Here is a 16,548-nt window from a genome sequence, read left to right on the forward strand (position 1 = left end):
ATTATTGGAAGCAACTAAGGATAGGAACAGCAAAATCACTAGGGATCATGCAACAGAAGCAAGGAAGAGACATAAAGAAGCTCAAAAAGCACCATTGGATCTTCAAAGAAGGCGCCACCCTCACTCAGGTGGACTCATTCCTTGTTCTTATTTTCTCTGCTTTTTCGGTTTTTATCCATCATGTTTATCTATATTTTATGTCTCTACTTCATGATCATTAGTATGTAGTAACTATGCCTTAAAAGATTATGAATAATTCCATGAATCCTTCACCTTTCTTAAAAGAAAAATGTTTTAATTCAAAAGAACAAGAAGTGCATGAATTTCGAATTTATCCTTGAATTTAGTTTAATTATATTGATGTGGTGACAATACTTTTTGTTTTTTGAATGAATGCTTAAACAGTGCATATTTTTGATCTTGTTGTTTATGAATGTTAAAATTGTTGGCTCTTAAAAGAATGATGAACAAGGAGAAATGTTATTGACAATCTGAAAAATCATGAATTTGATTCTTGAAGCAAGAAAAAGCAGTGAATGGCGAAAAATAAATAAATAAATAAATAATTGGCGAAAAAAAATAATATTTTGAAAAAAAAAAAGAGAAAAAGCAAGCAAAAAAAGCCAATAGCCCTTAAAACCAAAAGGCAAGGGTAAAAAGGATCCAAAGCAAAAGAGTGTGCTTAAGAGCTCTGGACACCACTAACTGGGGACTCTAGCAAAGCTGAGTCACAATCTGAAAAGGTTCACCCAGTTATGTGTCTGTGGCATTTATGTAACCAGTGGTAATACTGGAAAACAAAGTGCTTAGGGCCACGGCCAAGACTCAAAAAGTAGCTGTGTTCAAGAATCAACATACTTAACTAGGAGAATCAATAACACTATCTGAAATTCTAAGTTCCTAGAGAAGCCAATCATTCAAAACTTCAAAGGAAAAAGTGAGATGCCAAAACTGTTCAGAAGCAAAAAGCTACAAGTCCTGCTCATTTAATTAGAATTATATTCATTGATATTCTGAATTTATAGTATATTCTCTTCTTTTTATCCTATTTGATTTTCAGTTGCTTGGGGACAAGCAACAATTTTAGTTTGGTGTTGTGATGAGCGGATAATTTATACGCTTTTTGGCATTGTTATTAGGTAGTTTTTAGTATGATCTAGTTACTTTTAGGGATGTTTTCATTAGTTTTTATGTTAAATTCACATTTCTGGACTTTACTAGGAGTTTGTGTGTTTTTCTGTGATTTCAAGTAATTTCTGGCTGAAATTGAGGGACTTGAGCAAAACTATGAAAAGGGCTGACAAAAGGACTGCTGATGCTGTTGGAATCTGACCTCCCTGCACTCAAAATGAATTTTCTGGAGCTACAGAACTCCAAATGGCGCGCTCTCAACGGCGTTGGAAGGTAGACATCCAGAGCTTTCCAGCAATATATAATAGTCCATACTTTATTCGGAAATTGACGACGTAACATGGCGTTGAACGCCAAGTACATGCTGCTGTCTGGAGTTAAACTCCAGAAACACGTCATGATCCGGAGTTGAACGCCCAAAACACGTTATAACTTGGAGTTCAACTCCAAGAAAAGCCTCAGCTCGTGGATAGACCAAGCTCAGCCCAAACATACACCAAGTGGGCCCTGGAAGTGGATTTACGCATTAATTACTTACTTCTGTAAACCCTAGGAGCTAGTTTATTATAAATAGAACTCTTTACTATCATATTATCATCTTGGTTTTGATCCCTGGATTGTATTTTGATCCAGTGACCACGTTTTGGGGGCTGGCCATTCGGCCATGCCTGAACCTCTCTCACTTATGTATTTTCAACGGTGGAGTTTCTACACACCATAGATTAAGGGTGTGGAGCTCTGCTGTACCTCAAGTTTCAATGCAATTACTATTATTTTCTATCCAAATCAATTTTATTCTTAATCCAAGATATACGTTGCACTTCACCTTGATGAATGTGATGATCCGTGACACTCATCATCATTCTCACCTATGAACGCGCGTGACTGACAACCACTTCCGTTCTACCTTAGGCCGGGCGCATATCTCTTAGATTCCCCAACAGAATCTTCGTGGTATAAGCTAGAATTGATGGCAACATTCTTGAGAATCCGGAAAGTCTAAACCTTGTCTATGGTATTTCGAGTAGGATTCTGGGATTGAATGACTGTGACGAGCTTCAAACTTCTGAAGGCTGGGCATGATGACAAACGCAAAAGAATCAAGGGATTCTATTCCAACCTGATTGAGAACTGACAGATGATTAGCCGTGCCGAGACAGAGCATTTGGACCTTTTTCACTGAGAGGATGGGATGTAGCCATTGACAACGGTGATGCCCTACAAACAGCTTGCCATGGAAAGGAGTAAGAAGAATTGGATGAAAGCAGCAGGAAAGCAGAGATTCAAGAGGAGCACAGCATCTTCATATGCCTATCTGAAATTCCCACCATTGAATTACATAAGTATTTCTATCCTATTTTATTTATCTTTTAATTATCTAATCTCCCATAACCACATGGATAAGCCTGACTGAGATTTACAAGATGACCATAGCTTGCTTCATACCAACAATCTCCGTGGGATCGACCCTTACTCACGTAAGGTATTACTTGGACGACCCAGTGCACTTGCTGGTTAGTTGTGCGAAGTTGTGAACCATGGTATTGACACCAAGTTTTTGGAGCCATTACCTGGGATTGTTGAAGTGAAAAGAATGAATCACAATTTCGTCCACCATAGACCCTTCTCAAAAGCTGAAGCCAAAATTCTTCAAAATCCTAATTTATGAATGTTCAAGTGAAAAACCTAGGGGAGGAGTAAATTCAGATGTAAAAACTTGAAATTATGCGGAATGAATTGTTGTTTTGCCTCTGCATGTTCTCTGGCTCTAATCTGTGTTTCTGGGCCAAAAACTGGGTTGAAATGTAGCCACGAATCTGTGCCAGCAACTTCTGAAATTCTGCAGATCGCACACGTCAACGCATTCGCGTCGTTCGCGCAGCTTCCAATCCGCGCGGTCGCGTCAGGCACGCGAGCACGTCACTGTGATTTCTTCCATTTCACGCGGTCGCATGAGCCATGCGACCACGTGACTTCTCGCTGATCATCTCCTTAATTCCTTGTATTCCTTCCACTTTTGCACGCTTCCTCTTCATTCCTTACGCCATTCCTGCCATATGAAGCCTGAAACACTTAACACACAGATCACGGCATCGAATGGTACGAAGGAAGATAAAAATATACAACTAAAAGGTCTTTTGGAAGCATGTTATCAATCATAGAAAATTTTTATGAAGGAATTGTAAATACATGCAAATCATATGAATAAGTGGGTGAAGACTTGATAAAACCACACAATTAAATAAAATATGAATCATAAAATAGCGGTTTATCAATCTTCCCAATTGTTGATGCTATCTCTTGGAAATGACTCCAACCATTGAGTAGCTTTGTCTCTCAGGGAAAATGGAAATAACAACAGCTTGTAAATGTCAGGATGCACACCATTGGTTTTGACAGTATCACAAATCCTCAGAAAAATGGATAAGTGTTGGTTTGGATCATCAAGTGGTCCTCCTCCATAGGAACAATTGTTTTGTACCAAAGTGATGAGCTGTGGCATCAATTCAATGTTATTTGCATTGACATTTGGGGTAAGGATGCTACTCCCACAATGCCTTGGATTAGCAAACGTGTAAGAAGCCAAGACTCTCCTCTGTGGTTGACCATTGTTGTTGGCCACTCCCACTGGTGGATTTGTTGGATTCTCCTTCAATTCTTGGTACTCCTCTTCTGAAGTTTCCTCACCAATGACTCTCTTTCCTCTGACTTCTCTTCTTATTCTCCTGAGAGTTCTTTCCTCAGACTCACAGAAAGTAGGGGTCTCTCTCCTTGCTTTTGTCATACAAACAAAGCACAAGAAACTCACAAAACCAGAAAAAAAAAACAGGAACACTGCACTCTATTGCTAGAGTGAGGTTAGAGCTAGCTTAAGCAAAAATTCAAACAGTTAGTGTGTGAGAAAAAAATAAAGAAGAATAAAGAAAAAGGTGCTTAATCTAGACCACCACCTTACTTAATCATTGTCAATCTAATTCAATTTCCGGCAACAGCGCCAAAAACTTGATGTGTGGAAAACGATCCAACACAAAACTCACCGGCAAGTGTACCGGGTCGCATCAAGTAATTATAACTCACATGAGTGAGGTCGATCCCACAGGGATTGAAGGATTGAGCAATTTTAGTTAGGTGGTTGATTTAGTCAAGCAAACAAGTGTTGATTTGAGTGATTTGTATCCAACAGAAGCTAAAATGCATGAAATTTAAAAGGGAGAGGGATAATTGATTGTAAATTAATGAGCAAAGGAAGTAAAGAAGCTGGATCTTAAAGTGCAAGTAATATAAATGACAGAAGCTTAGATTGCAAGAAATGTAAATAGCTGAAGCTTAGAGTGCAAGAAATGTAAATTGCTTGAATGATAAAGGGCTTTGGGAGCTGGGATTTTAAAAATGAGACAAGAGAAAGTAAATGACAATCAACAGAGAAGTAAAGGATGAATTAAAGTGCAGCAGATCTAAACAGAAAAGAAGAATTGCTTAAAGAAGCAAAACAGAAAGCAAATTCAGTCCAATTGCAATAACTAAAAGAGCAGTTGAGGATCTCAGGGGTGAATGAGACTAGAAAACAAGTCTAGATCTCAATTCCTTCCTTGATCCAACATAGAATAATTGCAGAAGAAGTAAAGATGAAGACCGTAAAGGAAACTTAAATCCATGTCACAATTCTTTGAAATTATGCAGAAAGTAAATAAAGAGAGATCTCAGATCAAGAATGAAACAGAATTCCTTCAATTCTCAATCCAAGATTCAAAACAAAGAGAAAGAGTGCAAAAGTAAGAACAAAGAAAAAGAAAAGCTCGGATCTAATCCAAATTCCCAAATTCAAGTGAAAACTAAAAATGAGCTAAAAGTCAAACTAAAAATATCCAAAAAAAAGGTCCTTCCTAAATCAAACTCTAAGCTATTTATACACTCTTTTCTGTTGATCTTCAAGCCTTGAATTGGGCTTTTGGCCTTGCTGAGATTGGGTCGAAGATGGCTCCAATTGATTGCTCTTGATCTTGAGAAGAGATCTGTGTGAGAATTGGATGTTGATGCTTCAAGTTTGAGTCAACATTTGAAGGCCAACGTTGACTCAAACATCTTGTAGAAATAACCAGCAAAAAGAGGAAACTGCAGCTGTCACTGGCGTTTGACCCAATGTTGGAGGGCCAACATCCGCCGATCCACGCGTACGCGTACCTTGCGCTTCCGCGCACACTGCCAAAAATGCTCATCCACGCGTACGCGCACTGTGCGCTTACGCGTAGATGCATGAATTCCATTTTCCAGTTTAAACAAGGGAAGGGTGACGTTGGCTTCAGCGTTGGACCTCCAACGTTCCCTCCAACATTGGCACTGTTGCGCGTACGCGTACTATGCACTTAAGCGTGCATTGATTTTTTTTCCATGCACGCATACGCGGCATTGGTGCGTGCGCGCCGATTCCACTTTTTCCATTTCCAATTCCAATTTTGAGGTAGCGTTTGAGGTAACGTTGGACCCCCAACGTTCGGTTGTGGTGCGTACGCGTATCGTGCGCCTCCGCACACATGAGCTAAAAATACACGTTTGTGCGTACGCGTGCTGTATGCTTCCGCACGGATGCCAAAATCTGCTGTTTGTGCGCGTACGCGGCATGTACGCGTACGCGTAGCTCAAAATTTCTTTGGCCCAGAATTGATCATTTTCTCACCACGTTGGGGTTAACGTTGGAACCCCAATGCCATCCCAAATGTGAGCTTCAGCAAATTTATGTTCTGTTTCTCTTCTCCAAGTCTCTTTTCTTCAACCTTCCTCCATGTCTTTCTTTACCTGTTATCTACCAACAAATGCATCAAAGCTATGCTAAAATCATGAGACTTCTAATCATCCTCAGCATATAAGTAATCATAGCATAAAACCTCATGAAATTGCATCAAATTACTCATGGTTGAATGAATACAGACATACATGTATTTCTACCCAAATGGCTTACTTATAACTTAAGAAAGTGCATAAAACCTAATGAAAACAAAGAAAAAGGCTAGTAAAACTAGCCTAAGATGCCTTGGCATCAAGGCAATCCAAAAAAGAAAGCAAAAACCATTATTCCTCCTATGTTTGCACCAAGAACAACTCCGGGAAGTCAACCAAGTCTGGAAAGCGTGTTTCAAAACAAAGAGGCACTTCATGAAGTTGATAAGCGAGTGGTTAGATGGCTTTTGGATTGTAGGATTCCTTTCAATGCGGTTATGTCACCCTTTTTCAAGATATGTTGGATGGTGTTGCTGGCATTGGGCCTGGTTATAAAGGTCCTTCTTATGATACAATGAGGGTTAACTTATTAACCGATCTCAAAAGGGAGTGTCAAATGGTTGTTGATAGCTATAGGTCTGCTTGGAGAGAAACTGGATGTACTCTCATGGCTGATGGTTGGACAGATCAAAGGCAAAGAACGTTGATTAATTTTTTGGTTTATTGTTCAAAAGGGTTGTGCTTTGTGAAATCTATAGATGCCTCAAGTATGGTTAAAAATGCTTCAAGCTTGTGTGACTTATTTTCAGAGGTGATTGAATGGATTGGACCTGATAATATTGATCATGTAGTGACAGATAATGCCACGAATTATGTTGCTGCTGGTAGGCTTATTAATAAGAAATTTGAAAATATTCACTGGTCACCTTGTGCTACTCATTGCTTGAATCTTATTCTAAAAGATATAAGCAGCATGTCACATATTTCTAACCTTGCAACACGTGCTTCGAAGATTACCGTGTTTATGTATAATCATACAATTTTCTTGTTCTAGCTAAGACAAAGAACTGATTGGAGGGAGATTGTTCGTCCAGGTGCAACTCATTTTTCCTCTGTCTTCCTCATATTGATGAGTATCTTTGACCGCAAATCGGATTTACAATCATTGGTTGTTGATACACACTTTATCAGACACAAATTAGGAAGGAGTGCTAATGGTAGAGCTGTGAGTGCAATTATCCTAGACAATAAATTTTGGGATGATTGTTTTACTGCATGCCAAATTGTGAGTTCGTTGATTAAATTGCTGAGGTTGGTAGATGCCGATGATAAACCATCATTGGGAATTTTTTTATGAAGGCATGCTGAGGTCAGAAAATGGAATCAAAGAAATGTTCAAGCATAGGAAGACTGCATATCAACCTTACACAGAGATTCTCAACTCAAGATGGGACAAACACTTGAAAAAAAGTCTTCACGCAGTAGCTTATTTCTTGAATCCTGCTTGCTTTTTTTCTGAAAATTATAGAGAAGCACCTGATGACATGCGAGCTTTACTTGATCTTGTTACATTGCATTGCAAGGTTAATAATTTAGATTCAGTTGAGGCAATGAAAGAAATACACTTATATAGAGATCGAAAGGAAAGCTTTGATAGGCCTGAAGCTATTTGGTGCACGAAATTGTGATCACTACAACTTCGCGCAACTAACCAGGAAGTGCACTGGGTCGTCCAAGTAATAAACCTTACGCGAGTAAGGGTCGATCCCACGGAGATTGTTGGTATGAAGCAAGCTATGGTCACCTTGTAAATCTTAGTCAGACAGACTCAAATGGGTATAGTGATATACGAATAAAACATAAAGATAAAGATAGAGATACTTATGTAATTCATTGGTAGGAATTTAAGATAAGCGTATGAAGATGCTTGGTCCCTTCCGTCTCTCTGCTTTCCTACTATCTTCATCCAATCCTTCTTACTCCTTTCCATGGCAAGCTGTATGCAAGGGTTTCACCGTTGTCAGTGGCTACCTCCCATCCTCTCAGTGGAAATGTTCAACGCACCCTGTCACGGCACGGATATCCATCTGTCGGTTCTCGATCAGGCCGGAATAGAATCCAGTGATTCTTTTGCGTCTGTCACTAACGCCCCGCCCTCAGGAGTTTGAAGCTCATCACAGTCATTCAATCATTGAATCCTACTCAGAATACCACAGACAAGGTTTAGACCTTCTGGATTCTCTTGAATGCCGCCATCAGTTCTAGCTTATACCACGAAGATTCCGGTTAAAGAATCCAAGAGATATCCACCCAATCTAAGGTAGAACGGAGGTGGTTGTCAGTCACACGTTCATAGGTGAGAATGATGATGAGTGTCACGGATCATCACATTCATCAAATTGAAGAACAAGTGATATCTTGGACAAAGAACAAGCGGAATTGAATAGAAGAACAATAGTAATTGCATTAATACTCGAGGTACAGCAGAGCTCCACACCTTAATCTATGGTGTGTAGAAACTCCACCGTTGAAAATACATAAGAACAAGGTCTAGGCATGGCCGAATGGCCAGCCTCCCCAAAGTGATCAAAAGATCTAAAGAACAAAAGATTCCAAAGATCAGATGATGAAAATACAATAGTAAAAGGTCCTACTTATAGAAAACTAGTAACCTAAGGGTTACAAAGATGAGTAAATGACATAAAAATCCACTTCCGGGCCCACTTGGTGTGTGCTTGGGCTGAGCAATGAAGCATTTTCGTGTAGAGACTCTTCTTGGAGTTAAACGCCAGCTTTTATGCCAGTTTGGGCGTTTAACTCCCATTTTGGTGCCAGTTCCGGCGTTTAACGCTGGAATTTCGGAAGGTGACTTTGAACGCCGGTTTGGGCCATCAAATCTTGGGCAAAGTATGGACTATCATATATTGCTGGAACGCCCAGGATGTCTACTTTCCAACTCCGTTGAGAGCGCGCCAATTGGGCTTCTGTAGCTCCAGAAAATCTACTTCGAGTGCAGGGAGGTCAGAATCCAACAGCATCTGCAGTCCTTTTCAGTCTCTGAATCAGATTTTTGCTCAGGTCCCTCAATTTCAGCCAGAAAATACCTGAAATCACAGAAAAACACACAAACTCATAGTAAAGTCCAGAAAAGTGAATTTTAACTAAAAACTAATAAAAATATACTAAAAACTAACTAGATCATACTAAAAACATACTAAAAATAATGCCAAAAAGCGTACAAATTATCCGCTCATCACAACACCAAACTTAAATTGTTGCTTGTCCCCAAGCAACTAAAAATCAAATAAGATAAAAAGAAGAGAATATACAATGAACTCCAAAAACATCCATGAAGATCAGTATTAATTAGATGAGCGGGGCTTTTAGCTTTTTGCCTCTGAACAGTTTTGGCATCTCACTCTATCCTTTGAAACTCAGAATGATTGGCTTCTTTAGGAACTCAGAATCCAGATAGTGTTATTGATTCTCCTAGCTAAGTATGATTATTCTTGAACACAGCTACTTATTGAGTCTTGGCTGTGGCCCAAAGCACTCTGTCTTCCAGTATTACCACCGGATACATACATGGCACAGACACATAATTGGGTGAACCTTTTCAGATTGTGACTCAGCTTTGCTAGAGTCCCCAATTAGAGGTGTCCAGGGTTCTTAAGCACACTCTTTTTGCCTTGGATCACAACTTTATTCCTTTCTTTTTCTTTCTTTTTTTTTCGTCTCTTTTCTCTCTTTTTTTTCGTTTTTTTTTTGTATTCACTGCTTTTTCTTGCTTCAAGAATCATTTTGGTGATTTTTCAGATCCTCAGTAACATGTCTCCTTTTTCATCATTCTTTCAAGAGCCAACATTCATGAATCACAAATTCAAAAGACATATGCACTGTTTAAGCATACATTCAGAAAACAAAAGTATTGCCACCACATCAAAATAATTAAACTGTTATAAAATTCAAAATTCATGCAATTCTTTTTCTTTTTCAATTAAGAACAAATTTTTTATTCAAGAAAGGTGATGGATTCATAGGACATTCATAACTTTAAGGCATAGACACTTAAGACACTAATGATCATAAGACACAAACATGGATAAACATAAGCACTAAAATTCGAAAAACAGGAAAATAAAGAGCAAGGAGATTAAAGAACGGGTCCACCTTAGTGATGGCGGCTTGTTCTTCCTCTTGATGGTCTTATGGAGTGCTTGAGCTCCTCAATGTCTCTTCCTTGTCTTTGTTGCTCCTCTCTCATGATTCTTTGATCTTCTCTAATTTCATGGAGGATAATGGAATGTTCTTGGTGCTCCACCCTTAGTTGTCCCATGTTGGAACTCAATTCTCCTAGGGAGGTGTTCAGTTGCTCCCAATAGTTTTGTGGAGGAAAGTGCATCCCTTGAGGCATCTCAGGGATCTCATGATGAGAGGGGTCTCTTGTTTGCTCCATCCTTTTCTTAGTGATGGGCTTATCCTCATCAATGGGGGTGTCTCCCTCTATGTCAACTCCAACTGAATAACAGAGGTGACAAATGAGATGAGGAAAGGCTAACCTTGCCAAGGTAGAGGACTTGTCCGCCACCTTGTAGAGTTCTTGGGCTATAACCTCATGAACTTCCACTTCTTCTCCAATCATGATGCTATGAATCATGATGGCCCGGTCTAGAGTAACTTCAGACCGGTTGCTAGTGGGAATGATTGAGCGTTGGATAAACTCCAACCATCCTCTAGCCACGGCCTTGAGGTCATGCCTTCTCAATTGAACCGGCTTTCCTCTTGAATCTCTCTTCCATTGGGCGCCCTCTTCACAAATGTCAGTGAGGACTTGGTCCAACCTTTGATCAAAGTTGACCCTTCTAGTGTAAGGATGTTCATCTCCTTGCATCATAGGCAAGTTGAATGCCAACCTTACATTTTCCGGACTAAAATCCAAGTATTTTCCCCGAACCATAGTAAGCCAATTCTTTGGATCCGGGTTCACACTTTGATCATGGTTCTTGGTGATCCATGCATTGGCATAGAACTCTTGAACCATTAAGATTCCGACTTGTTGAATGGAGTTGGTAAGAACTTCCCAACCTCTTCTTCGGATCTCATGTCGGATCTCTGGATATTCACCCTTTTTGAGTGAAAAAGGGACCTCGGGGATCACCTTCTTCAAGGCCACAACTTCATAGAAGTGGTCTTGATGCACCCTTGAGATGAATCTCTCCATCTCCCATGACTCGGAGGTGGAAGCTTTTGCCTTCCCTTTCCACTTTCTAGAGGTTTCTCCGGCCTTGGATGCCATAAATGGTTATGGAAAAACGAAAAAGCAACGCTTTTACCACACCAAACTTAAAAGGTTTGCTCGTCCTCGAGCAAAAGAAGAAAGAAAAGAGTAGAAGAAGAAGAAATGAGGAAGAAGGGAATGCCTTTGGTGTTCGGCCAAAGAGGGTGAGAAGTGGTGTTTAGGTTGTGTGAAAATGAAGGGGTGAAGAAGGGTTTCTATAGGAGAGGGGGGCTCATGGTTCGGTCATGTATGGGTGGGTTTGGGAGGGGAAGTGGTTTGAATTTGAAGGGTGAGGTAGGTGGGGTTTTGTGAAGGATGGATGTGAGTGGTGAAGAGAAGATGGGATTTGATAGGTGAAGGGTTTTTGGGGAAGAGGTATTGAGGTGATTGGTGAATGGGGAAGAAGAGAGAGAGTGGTGGGGTTGGTGGGGATCCTGTGGGGTCCACAGATCCTGTGGTGTCAAGGAAAAGTCATCCCTGCACCAAATGGCATGCAAAATCACGTTTTGAGCCAATTCTGGCGTTAAACGCCGGGCTGGTGCCCATTTCTGGCGTTTAACGCCAGGTTCTTGCCCTTTCCTGGCGTTTAACGCCAGTCTGGTGCCCCTTTCTGGCGTTAAACGCCCAGAATGGTGCCAGACTGGACGTTAAACGCCCATCTGCTAGCCTTACTGGCGTTTAAACGCCAGTAGGTTCTTCCTCCAGGGTGTGCTGTTTTTCTTCCTATTTTTCATTCTGTTTTTGCTTCTTCAATTGATTTTGTGACTTCTCATGATCATCAACCTACAAAATAAAATAGAATAACAAAGAAGAATATATAAAATATAACATTGGGTTGCCTCCCAACAAGCGCTTCTTTAATGTCAGTAGCTTGACAGAGGGCTCTCATGGAGCCTCACATTTTCTCAGAGCAATGTTGGAACCTCCCAACACCAAACTTAGAGTTTGAATGTGGGGGTTCAACACCAAACTTAGAGTTTGGTTGTGGCCTCCCAACACCAAACTTAGAGTTTGACTGTGGGGGCTCTGCTTGACTCTGATTTGAGAGAAGCTCTTTATGCTTCCTCTCCATGGTGACAGAGGGATATCCTTGAGCCTTAAACACAAAGGATTCTTTATTCACTTGAATGATCAGTTCACCTCTATCAACATCAATCACAGCCTTTGCTGTGGCTAGGAAGGGTCTGCCAAGGATGATGGATTCATCCATGCACTTCCCAGTCTCTAGGACTATGAAATCAGCAGGGATGTAATGGTCTTCAATCTTCACCAAAACATCCTCTACAAGTCCATGAGCTTGTTTTCTTCAGTTGTCTGCCATCTCCAGTGAGATTCTTGCAGCTTGCACCTCAAAGATCCCTAGTTTCTCCATTACGGAGAGAGGCATGAGGTTCACACTTGACCCTAAGTCACACAGAGCCTTGTTGAAGGTCATGGTGCCTATGGTACAAGGTATGGAAAACTTCCCAGGGTCCTGCCTCTTTTGAGGTAATTTCTACCTAGACAAGTCATCCAATTCTTTGGTGAGCAAAGGGGGTTCATCCTCCCAAGTCTCATTTCCAAATAACTTGTCATTTAGCTTCATGATTGCTCCAAGGTATTTAGCAACTTGCTCTTCAGTGACATACTCATCCTCTTCAGAGGAGGAATACTCATCAGAGCTCATGAAAGGCAGAAGTAAGTCCAATGGAATCTCTATGGTCTCATTTTGAGCCTCAGATTCCCATGGTTCCTCATTGGGGAACTCAGTGGAGGCTAGTGCACGCCCATTGAGGTCTTCCTCAGTGGCGTTCACTGCCTCTCCTTCCTCTCCAAATTCGGCCATGTTGATGGCCTTGCACTCTCCTTTTGGATTTTCTTCTGTATTGCTTGGGAGAGTACTAGGAAGGAGTTCAGTAATTTTCTTGCTCAGCTGTCCCACTTGCGCCTCCAAATTCCTAATGGAGGACCTTGTTTCAGTCATGAAACTTTGAGTGGTTTTGATTAGATTAGAGACCATGGTTGCTAAGTCAGAGTGGTTCTGCTTAGAATTCTCTGTCTGTTGCTGAGAAGATGATGGAAAAGGCTTGCCATTGCTAAACCTGTTTCTTCCACCATTATTATTGTTGAAACCTTGTTGAGGTCTCTGTTGATCCTTCCATGAGAAATTTGGATGATTTCTCCATGAAGAATTATAGGTGTTTCCATAGGGTTCTCCTAGGTAATTCACCTCTTCCATTGAAGGGTTCTCATGATCATACGCTTCTTCTTCAGATGAAGCATCCTTAGTACTGCTTGGTGCATTTTGCATTCCAGACAGACTTTGAGAAATCAAATTGACTTGTTGAGTCAATATTTTATTCTGAGCCAATATGGCATTCAGAGTATCAATCTCAAGAACTCCTTTCTTCTGATTTGTCCCATTGCTCACAGGATTCCTTTCAGAAGTGTACATGAATTGGTTATTTGCAACTATTTTAATTAGCTCTTGAGCTTCTGCAGGCGTCTTCTTCAGATGAAGAGATCCTCCAGCAGAGCTATCCAAAGACATCTTGGATAGTTCAGAGAGACCATCATAGAAAATACCTATGATGCTCCATTCAGAAAGCATGTCAGAAGGACATTTTCTAATCAATTGTTTGTATCTTTCCCAAGTTTCATAGAGGGATTCTCCATCCTTCTGTCTGAAGGTTTGGACCTCCACTCTAAGCTTACTCAATTTTTGAGGTGGAAAGAACTTTGCCAAGAAGGCATTGACTAGCTTTTCCCATGAGTCCAGGCTTTCTTTAGGTTGTGAGTCCAACCATGTCCTAGCTCTGTCTCTTACAGCAAAAGGGAATAGCATAAGTCTGTAGACTTCAGGGTCAACCCCATTAGTCTTGACAGTGTCACAGATTTGCAAGAATTCAGCTAAGAACTGATGAGGATCTTCCAATGGAAGTCCATGGAACTTGCAATTCTGTTGCATTAGAGAAACTAATTGAGGCTTAAGCTCAAAGTTGTTTGCTCCAATGGCAGGGATAGAGATGCTTCTCCCATAGAAGTCGGGAGTAGGTGCAGTAAAGTCACCCAGCACCTTCCTTGCATTGTTTGCATTGTTGTTGTTTTCGGCTGCCATGGGTTCTTCTTCTTTGAAGATTTCTGTTAGGTCCTCTACAGAGAGTTGTTCCTTAGCTTCTCTTAGCTTTCGCTTCAAGGTCCTTTCAGGTTCAGGGTTAGCTTCAACAAGAATGCCTTTGTCTTTGTTCCTGCTCATATGAAAGAGAAGAGAACAAGAAAATATGGAATCCTCTATGTCACAGTATAGAGATTCCTTGAAGTGTCAGAGGAACAGAATAATAGAAGAAAGAGGTAGAAGAATTCGAACTTAGTGAGATAGAGTTCGAATTGTGCATTGAGGAGGAGTGGTACTCCATAAATAGAAGGATGTGAGAAGAGGGGAAGAAATTTCGAAAATTAATTAAAAAGATTTTAAAAACATTTTGAAAAACTTTAATTTGATTTTCGAAAACCAAGGGTGGGAAAAAAATCAAGTAATTTTTGAAAAAGATTTTGAAATTAGAGTTTAAAAAGATATGATTGAGAACTTCTTTGAAAAAAATGTGATTAAAAGGATTTGATTGAAAAGTTATGGTTTTAAAAAGATATGATTGAAAAACAATTTTAAAAAGATTTGATTAAAAAAAATTAATGACTTGCCTAACAAGAAAAGATATGATTCAAACATTAAACCTTTCTCAACAGAAAAGGCAACATACTTGAAATGTTCAATCAAATCATTAATTGTTAGCAAGTATCTTTGAAAAAGGAAAGAAATTGATTTTGAAAACATTTGATTGAAAAGATATGATTTGAAAAAGATTTGATTTTGAAAAACTTTGAAAACTTGAAAAAAAATTGATTTGAAAACAAAATCCTCCCCCTTGTGCCATCCTGGCGTTAAACGCCCAGAATGGTGCACATTCTGGCGTTTAACGCCCAATGCACTACCTTTTTGGGCGTTAAACGCCCAACCAGGCACCCTGGCTGGCGTTTAAACGCCAGTCTGTCCTTCTTCGCTGGGCATTTTGAACGCCCAGCTTTTTCTGTATAATTCCTCTGTTGCATGTTCTGAATCTTCATTTCCCTGTACTATTGACTTGAAAATAGAACCAAGATCAAATAAACAATGCATGCAAGACACCAAACTTAAAATTAGACACTAGACTCAAACAAGAAACATAAAATATTTTTGGTTTTTTATGATTTTGAAATTTTTTTGTGTTTTTTTCGAAAATTATATGGAAATAGAAAATAAAAGTTTCAGAATTCTTAATTTGGATTCCAGGAATCATTGCAATGCTAGTCTAAGACTCCGGTCCAGGAATTAGACATGGCTTCACAGCTAGCCAAGCTTTCAAAGAAAGCTTCGGTCCAAAACACTAGACATGGCCAATGGCCAGCCAAGCCTTAGCAGATCATTGCCCCAATAGCAAAATTGATAGAGATCAACAAGCTCTTGTGATGATCAGTTGAAACCTCGGTCCAATAAGATTAGACATGGCTTCACAGCCAGCCAGACTTCAACAGATCATCATGAAACTCTAGAACTCATTCTTAAGAACTCTGAAGAAAAATACCCAATCTAAGCAACAAGATGAACCGCCAGTTGTCCATACACGAAACAATCCCCGGCAACGGCGCCAAAAACTTGGTGCACGAAATTGTGATCACTACAACTTCGCACAACTAACCAGCAAGTGCACTGGGTCGTCCAAGTAATAAACCTTACGCGAGTAAGGGTCGATCCCACGGAGATTGTTGGTATGAAGCAAGCTATGGTCACCTTGTAAATCTTAGTCAGGCAGACTCAAATGGGTATAGTGATATACGAATAAAACATAAAGATAAAGATAGAGATACTTATGTAATTCATTGGTAGGAATTTCAGATAAGCGTATGAAGATGCTTGGTCCCTTCCATCTCTCTGCTTTCCTACTGTCTTCATCCAATCCTTCTTACTCCTTTCCATGGCAAGCTGTATGCAAGGGTTTCATCGTTGTCAGTGGCTACCTCCCATCCTCTCAGTGGAAATGTTCAACGCACCCTGTCACGGCACGGCTATCCATCTGTCGGTTCTCGATCAGGCTGGAATAGAATCCAGTGATTCTTTTGCGTCTGTCACTAACGCCCCGCCCTCAGGAGTTTGAAGCTCGTCACAGTCATTCAATCATTGAATCCTACTCAGAATACCACAGACAAGGTTTAGACCTTCTGGATTCTCTTGAATGCCGCCATCAGTTCTAGCTTATACCACGAAGATTCCAGTTAAAGAATCCAAGAGATATCCACCCAATCTAAGGTAGAACGGAGGTGGTTGTCAGTCACACGTTCATAGGTGAGAATGATGATGAGTGTCACGGATCATCACATTCATCAAATTGAAGAACAAGTGATATCTTGGA

General features: G+C 40.2%; 1 non-coding gene across 1 annotated transcript; it reads left to right on the plus strand.

Annotated features, from left to right (window-relative positions):
* Window positions 1-13,709: 13,709 nt before the first annotated feature.
* LOC130951015 (small nucleolar RNA R71) lies at window positions 13,710-13,817 on the plus strand. The gene has a single exon (XR_009073805.1). It is a non-coding gene; the product is annotated as a small nucleolar RNA R71 (small nucleolar RNA).
* The last annotated feature ends 2,731 nt before the right edge of the window (window positions 13,818-16,548 follow it).

This window comes from Arachis stenosperma, chromosome 1, assembly GCF_014773155.1.
Source record: "Arachis stenosperma cultivar V10309 chromosome 1, arast.V10309.gnm1.PFL2, whole genome shotgun sequence".
Lineage (NCBI taxonomy): Eukaryota > Viridiplantae > Streptophyta > Magnoliopsida > Fabales > Fabaceae > Arachis > Arachis stenosperma.